Consider the following 13,149-nt stretch of genomic DNA (forward strand, 5'->3'; position numbering starts at 1 on the left):
TGAGTACCTCAGGCTGCAGCCACCGTTTGACTCGGCTGATTAGGTCATGCATTTGGGAGCAGGGGGATCTATCTGCCTTGAAACTCCAGCTGTGTATAACTGTGCTCTCACTGCTTGCGAGAAGACCCCCGAAGACGGAAGAAGACCCCCGGAGCTGTGCAATAAACTATTTTAACCCTTGTGTGTTGTGTTTTTTTTTTTACATTTCCCACTCCTATTCTCAGGAGTAATGACTTTATATACTTCCCAGGTATGGTTATGGCCTTGGCAACCAAATACTGACACCCTATAATAACTGAGCTTGAGAGTGTAATTGATTGTTATGGAAAAACTGATCACTGTCCTGCCATGCCTTAGAACAGGGGTCCAATGTGAAGCTACAAAAACAACAAAGCGGAAGGCGCAAACACCTGGTGCATTACCCAAGAATTCTTTTTTATTCAAAGGCAATGAAACCTATATATTCCGGTGAGGTCAGGTGATCTGTGTTCTGTGCCACCTGGACTGCTGTCTGGGTGGGTGTGTGTCATCTACCCGGGCTTCTAGGCCAGAGATTGGGCCTATCCCGGGGGCATCTGGCTGCTAGGCTTTATGAGGGCCTATCCAGAAGTGAAAGTGCAGCACAGGGTTGGGATTGCGGCTTGGAGAACCTGTCAGTGGTCAGAGGTAGAAAAGAAGGTGTCGCCACAAAGGGATCAGTCGCCTTTACCAGGGACCACAGTGAGTAACTGAAGCAAGTACCAGCACCATATTCTCACCGAAAGGGCACGGTGGAGAATCTGGAAACTTCAGGTGGTGATGAAGTCAGGGACTCAACCAGGAAATGCTTGCAGAGCAGCCTTGTGTGTCAAGCCAGGGACCGTGCTGGTTAGTAGGGGTGAAGCTTGAGAAGTATCTGGAGTACCAAGCCAGGGACCCCAGCAGGGGTAATGCTTGAGGGAGATACCAGAGTCAGTGAATCAGTGGGTCTCTAGTGAGAGACCAGGAGCTCAGTATTGAAGAACTACAAGGAGTAGTTGTAGTGGAGCTGAAACTGTTACGTTTGAGTTAGGAACTGGTAAAGGACTGTTGCCATAGGAGACAGCATTCCTGCAAGTGCAGATGTGGCTTCTTGCTGGGGCCTTTCCCTGCACAGCTACCTTTGGAAGGATGTCAGCTACCTTTGGCCTTGGGGGGTTCTCATTAGACCAAAAGAGGTAAAAGACTTTGCTACATTTATACAAAGAAGATTTATAAATAAATATATGAATTTTGAATGTATTTAAACATGCTCGGAAGTTTCTTTTTTTTCGGGGGTGTATTCAACTAGTCTTGCCTAGGGTGCAAAATAATCTAGCACCGGCCCTGGGTGGAGGAGTATGATGTAGTCAGTGCTGGTGCAAGGTTTTTTGACACCCTAGCCTCCCTTGGCTCCACCCCCTTTGGCCTGTTCATGTATACAGTGGAGGTGGCAATCTGACATTACACAGTGTATGTTAATGCACAAAAAAGAAAACATATCAACGCTGATAGGTTACAGCAGTACAAAGTGTGAAGAGAAGAGCTCCCAGGACTACAGATCCCAGCATGTCTGGGTTGCTATGACATTGTCAGCCATAATCACCCCAGGATGGTGCTGAAAATGAATGTAAGGAAGGTTCCTGGCTGTCATATACTGTACAGGGTGGGGAGGCTCATCTTGTCCCATTCCTCAGCAGCCTGGTACAGCCCAGCGTCCTCCTGCTCCGCCCTGTCCTCCACCACCGCCGGGAACAGCTAGCACAGCCGTGGAGGCATCAGAGGACCAGCGACGTGTGAGGGGCTCTCCTCTGTCTTCTTTTGAACAGCGCTGACACCTGGTGGTGTAATAGGAGGGAGACACAGAGGGTGCAGTGATAGTGAGGGAGTTCTATCACAAAATATTGCAATGACCAAACATCCAACATCTTGGAAAGCGCTGGGTACTGCGGCTGTGCGGGACATTGCTGTGTCAGACAGCCCCCTTTCACTGAGCCTGCACTCGGTGTGGGTTGCACTGCACTGTTTACAGGTGGTGGCGCTCTTTACTGATGTGTGCTCTAGGCAGGCGCCTAGCTCGTCTATTGGTAGCGCCGACCCTGGATGTAGTGTTGTGGGGGAGGTGCTAGGAGAGGGAGCCTGCAGCTGTGACCTGTGTCCTGCCCCTGAGCATAGTGCCCAGGTCATGTGACCCCCCTTGTCTTGGCCCTGGATCCAGTCATATGCTCTATTGATCTACTGAACATCCTTCCCCCATCCATAGATCTCCTGCTCTCTATGTACAATCACTCATGCCCCATACTTGGGGAAAAAGGAAAAATTGTAACAGGGAACAAAAGGGGATAAAATGGAAATATGGCGGAACACCGCATGCCGCTGTGACAAATTTCCACCATATAAGTTAGTCTCTTTTCACATCTGCGTGTTCCGGTAATGCTCACAGAAATGCACGTTTCCATGCAATCCGGGAACATGGAAAAATATGTGCCTTGCGCTTGTAGTGCCATTTATTGTAAATGTCACCACAAATGTAAGACGCTAAGACAACAAATGTGGCAAAATCTGTGGTAAATAAAACAAACCGAAACACACAATAAACTACTTTGCCATGCTTGTCGCGCATAGGGCAGCGCACTGAAATCAATGGGCTGCTCTATACCTGTTGGGCAAAAAAATAAAAAAATGGGTGTTTGCCATCCAGGTGTATGTCAGAGGTGTAACTGGGGCCTTCATCATTTCGCCAACTACGGAATGCTTGGAGAGCAGAAATCAGCATTTAGCACATGTGCAAAAATGGAAAAACTAAACAACTAAAGACAAACATTTTTTTTTCATTTACAATAGAGTAAGGGAGGGCTGTAATTTCTTTTAAGTTTTTATTTGCCATCTGTGTCCCCATTGGGGGAATTTCCCTTCATTTCCTTTCCCAAAGCCAAAAAAGAAGTGAGAGAAATCCCTAAAAGTGACATAATCCCCGGGTGTCACCAGAACTAGTGTTCCCATTGGAAGATTTCCCCTCTATTCCTGTTCTGTTGACAACCAAAAATCTGGAATTTTCTTTCAGTTTTGGTGGAAAGGGGGCGTAGACATCAATAAAAACCCGACAGGGGTTCTAATCCCTCTCCAATCCATCCAACACTAACAATAATAATGTTCTCCTTTATTTATGTAGCACTGACTCCTAAAGGAGCGGCTGGTTTTAATGGGCTTACCGTTACCTTCTCTCGTATCTAGGGTAAATGGCCCAGACTTTAGAGACTGACAACAGACCTGCTTAAAGGGATTTTTATTTGCTAAAACGTAGTTAACAACAGTCTCTCAGTATAGGATCAGAGGGTTAGGTGAAAAGTCCAGGTACTCTTATGCCCCGTACACACGACCGGACTTTTCAACATCAAAAGTCTGACGGAATGATTCCGGTAGACTATTCGATCGTGTGTGGGCTGCAACTGACTTTTGATTCGCAAAAGTCTGACAGACTTTAGAAATGGAACATGCTTCAAATTTTTCTGCCAGAACTCTGCCAGACCCAGAAATCCGCTCGTGTGTGTACTAGTCTGACGGACTAAAACCAACGCTAGGGCAGCTATTGGCTACTGGCTATGAACTTCCTAAGGCCTCTTTCACACCAACGTGCCGTTCAGGCCCGCCTGTCAGTTTTTCAGGCGGACCTGAACGGGTGCTCCATAGAGCTCTATGGAGCGTCGGATGTCAGCGGTGACATGTCCGCTGACATCCGACCCGCTCCGATCCGAAAAAGTGTGACGGAGGAAAAAGCTATTTTTCCATCCGTCTGCGGATCGGATCGGATGACGACGGGCACTGCGGTCCGTCGTCATCCGATCTCCCATAGGGGAGAGCGGCGCTGTGACAGGTCCGTCCCTGCGCAGTGTGCAGAGACAGACCTGTCATCTCCCTGCTCAGCGGGGATCGGCGGAGTGATCCCCGCTGAGCAAACGGACATCCACGGGGCGGATCAGAACTGATCCGCCCCGTGTGAAAGGACCCTTATTCTAGTCCAGTCATATGTCATCACGTTCGAATCCGTCGGACTTTGGTGTGATTGTGTGTGGCCAAGTCTGTTCATTCGGAAAGTCCGTCAGAACTCTGTCAGAACTCCGTCAGAACTCCGTCGAAAGTCTGCCGGACTTAAGTCCTGTCGTGTGTACGCGGCATTAGTGTCAAAGTCAGTAATAAAGAACTTTCTTACTTTGAATAAATCCAGAGAATAGCCATTCACAGCTGGATGTTCACTCTAGTTGGATAGTCCCTCTCTCACAAGGCCTAGCAGCTAACAGGGTGTTTGAGTCAAGAACAAGTCTCTGCCACAGACTTTGTTGTAGAACATGTAGGAAAAAGTGTAGAACACTCGCGTGGCACCAGCCGGCCCGGCGATACCGCGCGAGATTGGATTCACTTAGGTCCTTCAGCTTTACCAGGCTCTTGCTAAGAAGCCAACCCTTGCGTGGCCTTCTTCTGAAGAGTCCTCCCCTGGATAACTAAGAAGTTGCTGGGCCTCTCCACAACTTGAGATGGCACCGGACCACTTCCAAATCCTTTCCTTAGTTTCCTCGCCTCGGGCTAGCCAGCCCCGAGACGTAAAGTCGGGTGGATCCGCTCCCCAGGCCATAGGCCTCCTGGGGGCTGGTCAGGAGGACCAAGACCACGGAGTCAGAACATACTTCTGGACCGGAACCCTGAACCACGTGACATCCGCATCTTAAGTACCCTCTCCCAGAAAGCACAGCAAGAGCGACACTCCCACTGGGCTGGCTCCGAGAGAAAGTAACCTTAAAGCACCCAACCAGACTGTGTTTCAATGCCTGCCAGAAGAGACAGCACCCCCTATGGCCAGGCCGAACACCCTATAGTCCAGTCAGACTGATGCTGAGGTAAAAATTTAGAATAAGTATACCCAAACCAAACTGCAGTTCAGGTGTAACGTTAAATTTCAAAAACACATAGCGCATGCTCTTCAGGAGCCGGCGCTACATTTATAATTGAACATATGGGTGACAAATGGAAAATGATTATTTGTGTGTGTTGTTTGTGTGTGTAGGGGGGAGGGGGTACTTGGTTTGACAGTTAACCATTAGCCACCCAGGCCAATTCTGATATTTCTCTCCTATATATAAGAATGATCATTTTTTTTTGCTAGAAAAATTACATAGAACCCCCAAAAATTATATATATATGTTTTTTTTTTAGCAGAGACTGTAGAGAATACAAGAATACAATGGCAGTCGTTGAAACTTTTTATCTTGCACAGTATTTGCGCAGCAATTTTTCAAATGTGTTTTTAAAAAAATAAAAAATAAATGTTTCATGCTTTAACCACTTTCAGACCGGACCAATTTGCTGGTCAAAAACCAGACCACTTTTTGCGATTCGGCACTGCGTCGCTTTACCTGACAATTGCGTGGTCGTGCAACGTGGCTCCCAAACAAAATTGACGTCCTTTTTTTCCCACAAATAGAGCTTTCTTTTGGTGGTATTTGATCACCCCTGCGGTTTTTATTTTTTGCGCTATAAACAAAAATAGAGCGACAATTTTTTAAAAAAACGCATTATTTTTTACTTTTTGTTATAATAAATATCCCCCAAAAATATATAAAAAAACATTTTTTTCCCTCACTTTAGGCCGATACGTATTCTTCTACATATTTTTGGTAAAAAAAAACGCAATAAGCGATTATTGATTGGTTTGCGCAAAAGTTATAGCGTTTACAAAATAGGGATAGTTTTATAGCATTTTTATTAATCATTTTTTATTATTTTTTTTTTTACTAGTAATGGCGGCGATCAGCGATTTTTATTGTGACTGCGACATTGTGGGGGACCCATCGGACATTTTTGACACATTTTTGGGACCATTGTCTTTTATACAGTAATCACTGCTATATAAATGCAGTGATTCCTGTGTAAATGACACTGGCAGTGAAGGGGTTAACCAGTGGGTGGCAGTGTAGGGGTTAAGTGTTCCTAGGGGTGTGTTGCTAACTGTGGGAGGGTTGGGCTTTCATTTAGTGAACACTAATCTCTGCTCCAATCACATGGAGCAGAGATCAGCGTCACTAGTTGCTAGGCAGAATGGAGAAATGCTGTTTACTCTGCATTTCCTCCATTCGGCCGCTCCGTGAGACGATCGCGGGGATGCCCGCGGCGATCGAGTCCGCAGGTCCCGCGACCGGACTCACGGGGGTCCCGACCAGCGCGGGAGCGCGCCGCCGGCGGCGCGCTCCCGATGGCAGGGCGGCATTGAATATTGGACGTACCTGTACGCCAATATGCCTGCCCGTGCCATTCTGTCGACGTACATTGTCGTGCGCTGGTCGGGAAGTGGTTAAAAAAGAAAAACACTAAAGTTAGCCCAAAGTACCAGAGGAGTTCTAGTGCTAGAATTATTGCTCTTGCACTAACGTTTGTGGAGATACCTCACATGTGTGGTTTGAAAACTGTTTTCATATGTGGGTGGGACTTATTAATGCGTTAGATTTTGCAAGCACAGAGGGACAGGGGCGCTTTTTTTATTTTTATTTTTATTTTTTTATTTTTTTTACTTTTATTGTTTTAGTTTGACACTTGATCAAAAATATATATTTTTTTAACTCTTATTCCCATTACAAGGAATGTACACATCCCTTGTAATAGGAATGTGGCATGACAGGTCCTCTTTACAGTGAGATGTGGGGTCAATAAGACCCCACATCTCACCTCTAGGCTGGGAAGCCTGAAATAAAAAAAAATAAAAAAAATGATCTCAGCTTCCCAGCCGAGGTGGCACCATTTGTTTGAATGCAGAGGCCGGGCGTGACGTCATACCATCGCGCCCGGCCTCTGAACGATCATAGAGAGTCCGGGGACCAACTGGTCCACCGGAAATCACTATGGTAAACATCTGGGGCCGGCGGATCCGTTCTCCAACTTACTGATGGCAGGGGTGAGTCGGTAGAAGCATCGCAGGGCAGCGGGAGGAGGGGGGGACATCCCCTCTCGACACCCGTAAGCAGGGCCAGACTTACCATTGGGCTTGATTGAGCTCAAGCCCATGGGCCCCGCCGAGATACAAAGCCGAGTGTACTTGGCTCGACTACGCTCACAGTCATGCCCAGTCCCGACCTATGATGGACATAACACAGAGACTGGGCATGACTGTGAGCCAAGCCGAGTACACTCGGCTACTCTCAGCTCCGCTCAGGACTGCGTGCCATTTTTAAACTTCAAGACTGCAATGACAAGGCTGCAAATGACACTGGGGCAAGGCTGCAACTGACAAGGCTACACTGACAAGGCTGTAAATGACACTGACAAGGCTGCAATGACACTGGATAAGGCTGCATTGATGGGCATTTAAATGTAAGTTTTTTCCTTAAACTTCCCTCCTAAAAGTTTTTTTCCTTAAAATTCCCTCCTAAACTTGGGGTATGTGTTATACGCCAGCACGTGTTATACACCGATAAATACAGTAATGTATAGAAGGTAGGGCCTGAAAGTGACTCAAGCCCAGGGGCCCCCACCACCCTAAGTCCTGCCCTGGGTACAGGCAATACTGTTGTAAGGGGCCCGAGCGTCTCAAGGGGCCCGCTCTCCACCTCCCCCCAGCAGCACACAAAATCAAATTTTAATCTGCAGGCAGCAATAGAGAAGCAGAAAGAAGCATACAACCCTGAGCCACCACCGTCTTTCACTAGCATCCCAGCAGGTGATCGAGGCCAGCACTTGCTCTGCTTCTTTCCCTGCTGAGGTGGAGCATGCTGGCTGCTGCTAGGTTAGTGTGCAATCTGACTGGCCGGGACTCGGGCAGGGGGTGTGGTCAGTTTGTCAGTAGTGAAAGTGGACCCAGCCTTCTCAGGTGAATGCAGAGATGAGAGAACAGCGTGGAGGGTAAGTCACAGAGTTAGTGTGTGCTGCTGCCTGTGTCTCCCCCATGCTGTAGATTTTGACTCACTCATTCCTTGGATGGGACACTCTCACCTGAGGCTGACAAGCTGGCATGATGGAGTTGCATGGATGAGGATGGAGTTGCATTGTGAAATCATCATCCTCATCCATTTTCACAATGCAACTCCATCATCCTCATCCCCAACCAACATCATCCATCCCTCTAGTATGCCCATCCCCACCCAGCATCATACATCCCTCTAGTATCCCATCCCCACCAAGCATTATACATCCCTCTAGTATGCCCATCCCCACCCAGCATCATCCATCCCTCTAGTATACCCATCCCCACCCAGCATCATCCATCCCTCTAGCATGCTCATCCCCACCCAGCATCATCCATCCCTCTAGTATGCCCATCCCCACCCAGCATGATCCATCCCTCTAGCATGCTCATCCCCACCCAGGATCATCCATCCCTCTAGCATGCCCATCCCCATCCAGCATCATCCATCCCTCTAGCATGCCCATCCCCACCCAGCATCATCCATCCCTCTAGCATGCCCATCCCCACCCAGCACCATCCATCCCTCTAGCATGCCCATGCCCACCCAGCATCATCCATCCTCACCCAGCATCATCCATCCTTCTAGCATGCCCATCCCCACCCAGTATCATCCATCCCTCTAGCATGTTCATCCCCACCCAGCATCATCCATCCCTCTAGCATGCCCATCCCCACCCAGCATCATCCATCCTTCTAGCATGTCCATCCCCACCCAGCATCATCCATCCCTCTAGTATGCCCATCCACGCCCTCAGCATCATCCATCCCTCTCCACAATGTATGCCCATTCACGCCCAGAATCCTGGAGAGGGATGGATGATTCTGGGCAGGAACCTGTTTTTGTGAAAGCCTGATTAATAAACAGGCTAACATTTATATATATATATATTAAACAGTATACATTGATACTATATAACTGTCACTATGCACAGAAACACCAACATAGCAAATTTACACAAGCTGTACACTCACTACTTTACATTGTAGCAAACTGTCATTTTTTTAGTGTTGTCACCTAAAAAGATATAATAAAATATTTACAAAAATGTGAGCGGTGTACTCACTTTTGTGAGATACTGTATACTGCAGAAAATCTATGCTCCAAAAAAATATATATATTAAACACAGTATGCCCATCCCCACCCAGCATCATACATCCCTCTAGTATCCCATCCCCACCCAGCATTATACATCCCTCTAGTATGCCCATCCCCACCCAGCATCATCCATCCCTCTAGTATACCCATCCCCACCCAGCATCATCCATCCCTCTAGCATGCTCATCCCCACCCAGCATCATCCATCCCTCTAGTATGCCCATCCCCACCCAGCATGATCCATCCCTCTAGCATGCTCATCCCCACCCAGGATCATCCATCCCTCTAGCATGCCCATCCCCATCCAGCATCATCCATCCCTCTAGCATGCCCATCCCCACCCAGCATCATCCATCCCTCTAGCATGCCCATCCCCACCCAGCACCATCCATCCCTCTAGCATGCCCATGCCCACCCAGCATCATCCATCCTCACCCAGCATCATCCATCCTGCTAGCATGCCCATCCTGACCCAGTATCATCCATCCCTCTAGCATGTTCATCCCCACCCAGCATCATCCATCCCTCTAGCATGCCCATCCCCACCCAGCATCATCCATCCTTCTAGCATGTCCATCCCCACCCAGCATCATCCATCCTTCTAGCATGTCCATCCCCACCCAGCATCATCCATCCCTCTAGTATGCCCATCCACGCCCCCAGCATCATCCATCCCTCTCCACAATGTATGCCCATTCACGCCCAGAATCCTGGAGAGGGATAGATGATTCTGGGCAGGAACCTGTTTTTGTGAAAGCCTGATTAATAAACAGGCTAACATTTATATATATATTAAACAGTATACATTGATACTATATAACTGTCACTATGCACAGAAACACCAACATAGCAAATTTACACAAGCTGTACACTCACTACTTTACATTGTAGCAAACTGACATTTTTTTAGTGTTGTCACCTAAAAAGATATAATAAAATATTTACAAAAATGTGAGCGGTGTACTCACTTTTGTGAGATACTGTATACTGCAGAAAATCTATGCTCCAAAAAAATATATATATTAAACACAGTAATAGCATTTTTTTTTAAATAGAGAAAATAAATATTATATAAGAAGCAAAAAAACAACAGCTAAATAAAATTACAAAGGAAATTAAAAAGTTCTTAGAATATCTATGTTGGTGTTTCTGTGCATAGTGACAGTTATATAGTATCGATGTATACTGTTTAATATATATATATATATATATATATATATATATATATATATATATATATATATATATATATATATATATATATATATATATATATATATATATATATATATATATAATGTTTTTCCCTTGTCAAAGGGGGCTTCCAGATTCCGATAAGCCCCCCGCCCGTAGACCCCCACAACCACCATCCAGGGTTGTCGGGAGGAGGCCCTTGTTTCAATCAACATTGGGACAGGATGCTTTGGGGCGGGGGTCACAGAGCCCCCCACCCCCCTTGTTATGGGCATGTGGTCTGGTTTTAGTCCAGGAGGGCGCTTGCTCCCCCCCCTTTCCTGGCCTGCCAGGCTGCATACTTGGATAAGGGTCTGGTATGGACTACGGGGTGGACCCTACAGCGTTTAAAAAAAGTATTGGCGTGGGGTTTCCCCTCAAAATCCATACCAGACAAAGTGAGAAGGGTGCCCCACACCTTTTTTTTGATAATTTGACATGAGACTTTCTCCATACCAGAAGCAAAGGAATTGTTTTAATTGGTCAAAGGACGGGTCGCAATCATCTCAAAGTCAGATCCTGTTTATTGAAGTTGCAGGGCAAAGTTGGATCAGAAGTCGTGCGACTTCCATGTCGGAGCAGTGTGAACCTGGCCTTAGATGATCGCTTAGTTTTGTGACCATTAGTAAATTTGCATTTGTGTCTATTTGTTGACTCAGTGGTTTAGTAAATCTTTTCTCTGACTAAAAGTAGTCCGTAATGCATGGGAGTGAGCCCATTTGCCAACAAGGTGCTTTAGTAAATCGACCCCACTGTGACCATGATGCTTTGCAAAATTTTTAACTTAGGGTGCAGAGTTTGATAGGTAGCACCATCTGTCATGCTCCCCTTTTGAGTTCAATAGAGAAGTTGCAGCACGGTGCCACAATGTAAAATTGCCATTCAGTAATTTAAAAATAAAAAAAAACAGGCATTTAGGAGGCCGCAACAGTGTCTCTTCACTGCCTGTCAGCCACCGCTATTCTGCTCTCTGAAAAATTTGTATGTCCTTTTTTTCCCACAAATAGAGCATATTTTGGAGGTATTTGATCACCTCTGCGTTTTTTATTTTTTGTGCTAATAACAAAAAAAGACCGAAAATTAAAAAAAAAAAAACAATATTGTTTACTTTCTGATATAAAACATATCCAACAAAAATAATTTAAAAATCAAAATTATTCATCAATTTAGGCCAATTTGTATTCTGCTACATGTCTTTGGTTAAAAAAATTCCCAATAAGGTTTGGTTTGTGCAACAATTACAGCATCTGTTTACGAACTATGGGATAGATTTATGGACTTTTTATTTTTTTATTGTTTTTACTAGTAATGGTGGTGATGATTAGTAGGACTGTGACATTGCGGCAGACAAATCTAACACTTTTTGGGGACCAGTGACACCAATACAGTGATTAGTGCTAAAAATAAAATGCACTGACTGTATAAATGACACTGGCAGGAAAGGGGTAAACATCAGGGGCAACAAAAGGGTTAACTGTGTTCCCTGGGTGTGCTTTCTAAAGCCCCATACACACTATTAGATTTTCTGCAGATTTTTGTCTTCAGATTTACCAAAACCATGTAGTGCAAGGGCCTGCCTGATTGCCTACAAATTGAAACACTTAAGGTTTGACCTCATATTATATGGTTTTGTTAAATCTGAAGACAAAAATCTGCAGAAAATCTGATAGTGTGTATGGGGTCTGCGTGGGGGATGGACTGACTCGAGGAAGAGACACATCTGTGTTCCTGAATAGCAGGAATCACAGATCTCTCTCTCTCTCTCTTCCTGTCTGACAGTCTGCCTTGTTTACATAGGCAGACCGCTGTTCTGTCTCTTCAGTGAAGGATCGTGGGTGGCCATTGCGGCCGCCGGACCTGCCGCGTCCAATCATAGCAGGAGTGCGGTTCCAGCGGTGCGCACGCACGCCAGAGCCGATGGAAGAAATGACGTACAAGTACGTGATTTTGCTTTTAAGGGCCGTCTTACCACAGTATATGTACGTGGGGCAGTCCTTAAAGCAAAGTTCCACCCAAAAATGGAACTTCCGCTTTAAGGGAGGTGACCCCCTGACATGCCACGTTTGGCATGTCATTTTTTTGGGGGGGCGGATACCCTCTTTTTAGAGGTTCCCAGCTCCCACTTCCTCCCGGCCCACCGCGGCACCAGAAGGGAGATCACCTCTCCCACCTCCCTCTTGGCAATCATCTGAGACACGTCACAGGTCCCAGATTATTGCCCTGCCAGTCACGGTTCACGATGGGGCTCACACATGCGCAGTGGTGTGAAGCCACAGCCAGGCGCCCACAGTTACAATGCCGCAGAGAGGAGGGGGAGACGAGCGGGGCTTTGTTCCCCCCACATTGCTGGTCTCTGGGACAGGTAAGTGTCCATTTATTAAAAGTCAGCAGCTGCAGTATTTGTAGCTGCTTTTACAGAACTCCGCTTTAAGTGGTTAATTGAGCACAGAACTTGTGTAATAAATAGGTGTTTGGGTCTAAAGGGATGAGGTGGCAAACCTGAGGGGGAGGGGTTGCTGAGACGCACTCTCTGTGTCTTATGGATAGAGCCGAACTGGGAGTGAGCATGCACGAGTGCCCCCACAGTAAGTGGCTTGCTATGGGGGCACTCCACAAAGGGGAGGAGCAGGAGCACTGGCGGGGGAACCCCAGAGGAGGAGGATTGGGGCTGCTCTGTGCAAAACCACTGCTGAGAGCAGGTAAGTACATCATCTTTATTTGGAATCCCAAGCATTAGGCGAGCTTGTCTGCTATATAACAAACCCCACCCACCTCCTCCTGCTCAGAGACATCGCTTCCTCTCTATACCCCGCTCTCCCATTGCCCTTAGAGTGAGGGGGCGTTCCCCTGTATAGAAGACACACCCCCTGGCGG

The sequence above is a fragment of the Lithobates pipiens genome, unplaced genomic scaffold (genome assembly GCF_037356315.1).
Source record: "Lithobates pipiens isolate NorthernLeopardFrog02 unplaced genomic scaffold, aLitPip1_a1.2 Scaffold_18, whole genome shotgun sequence".
NCBI lineage: Eukaryota > Metazoa > Chordata > Amphibia > Anura > Ranidae > Lithobates > Lithobates pipiens.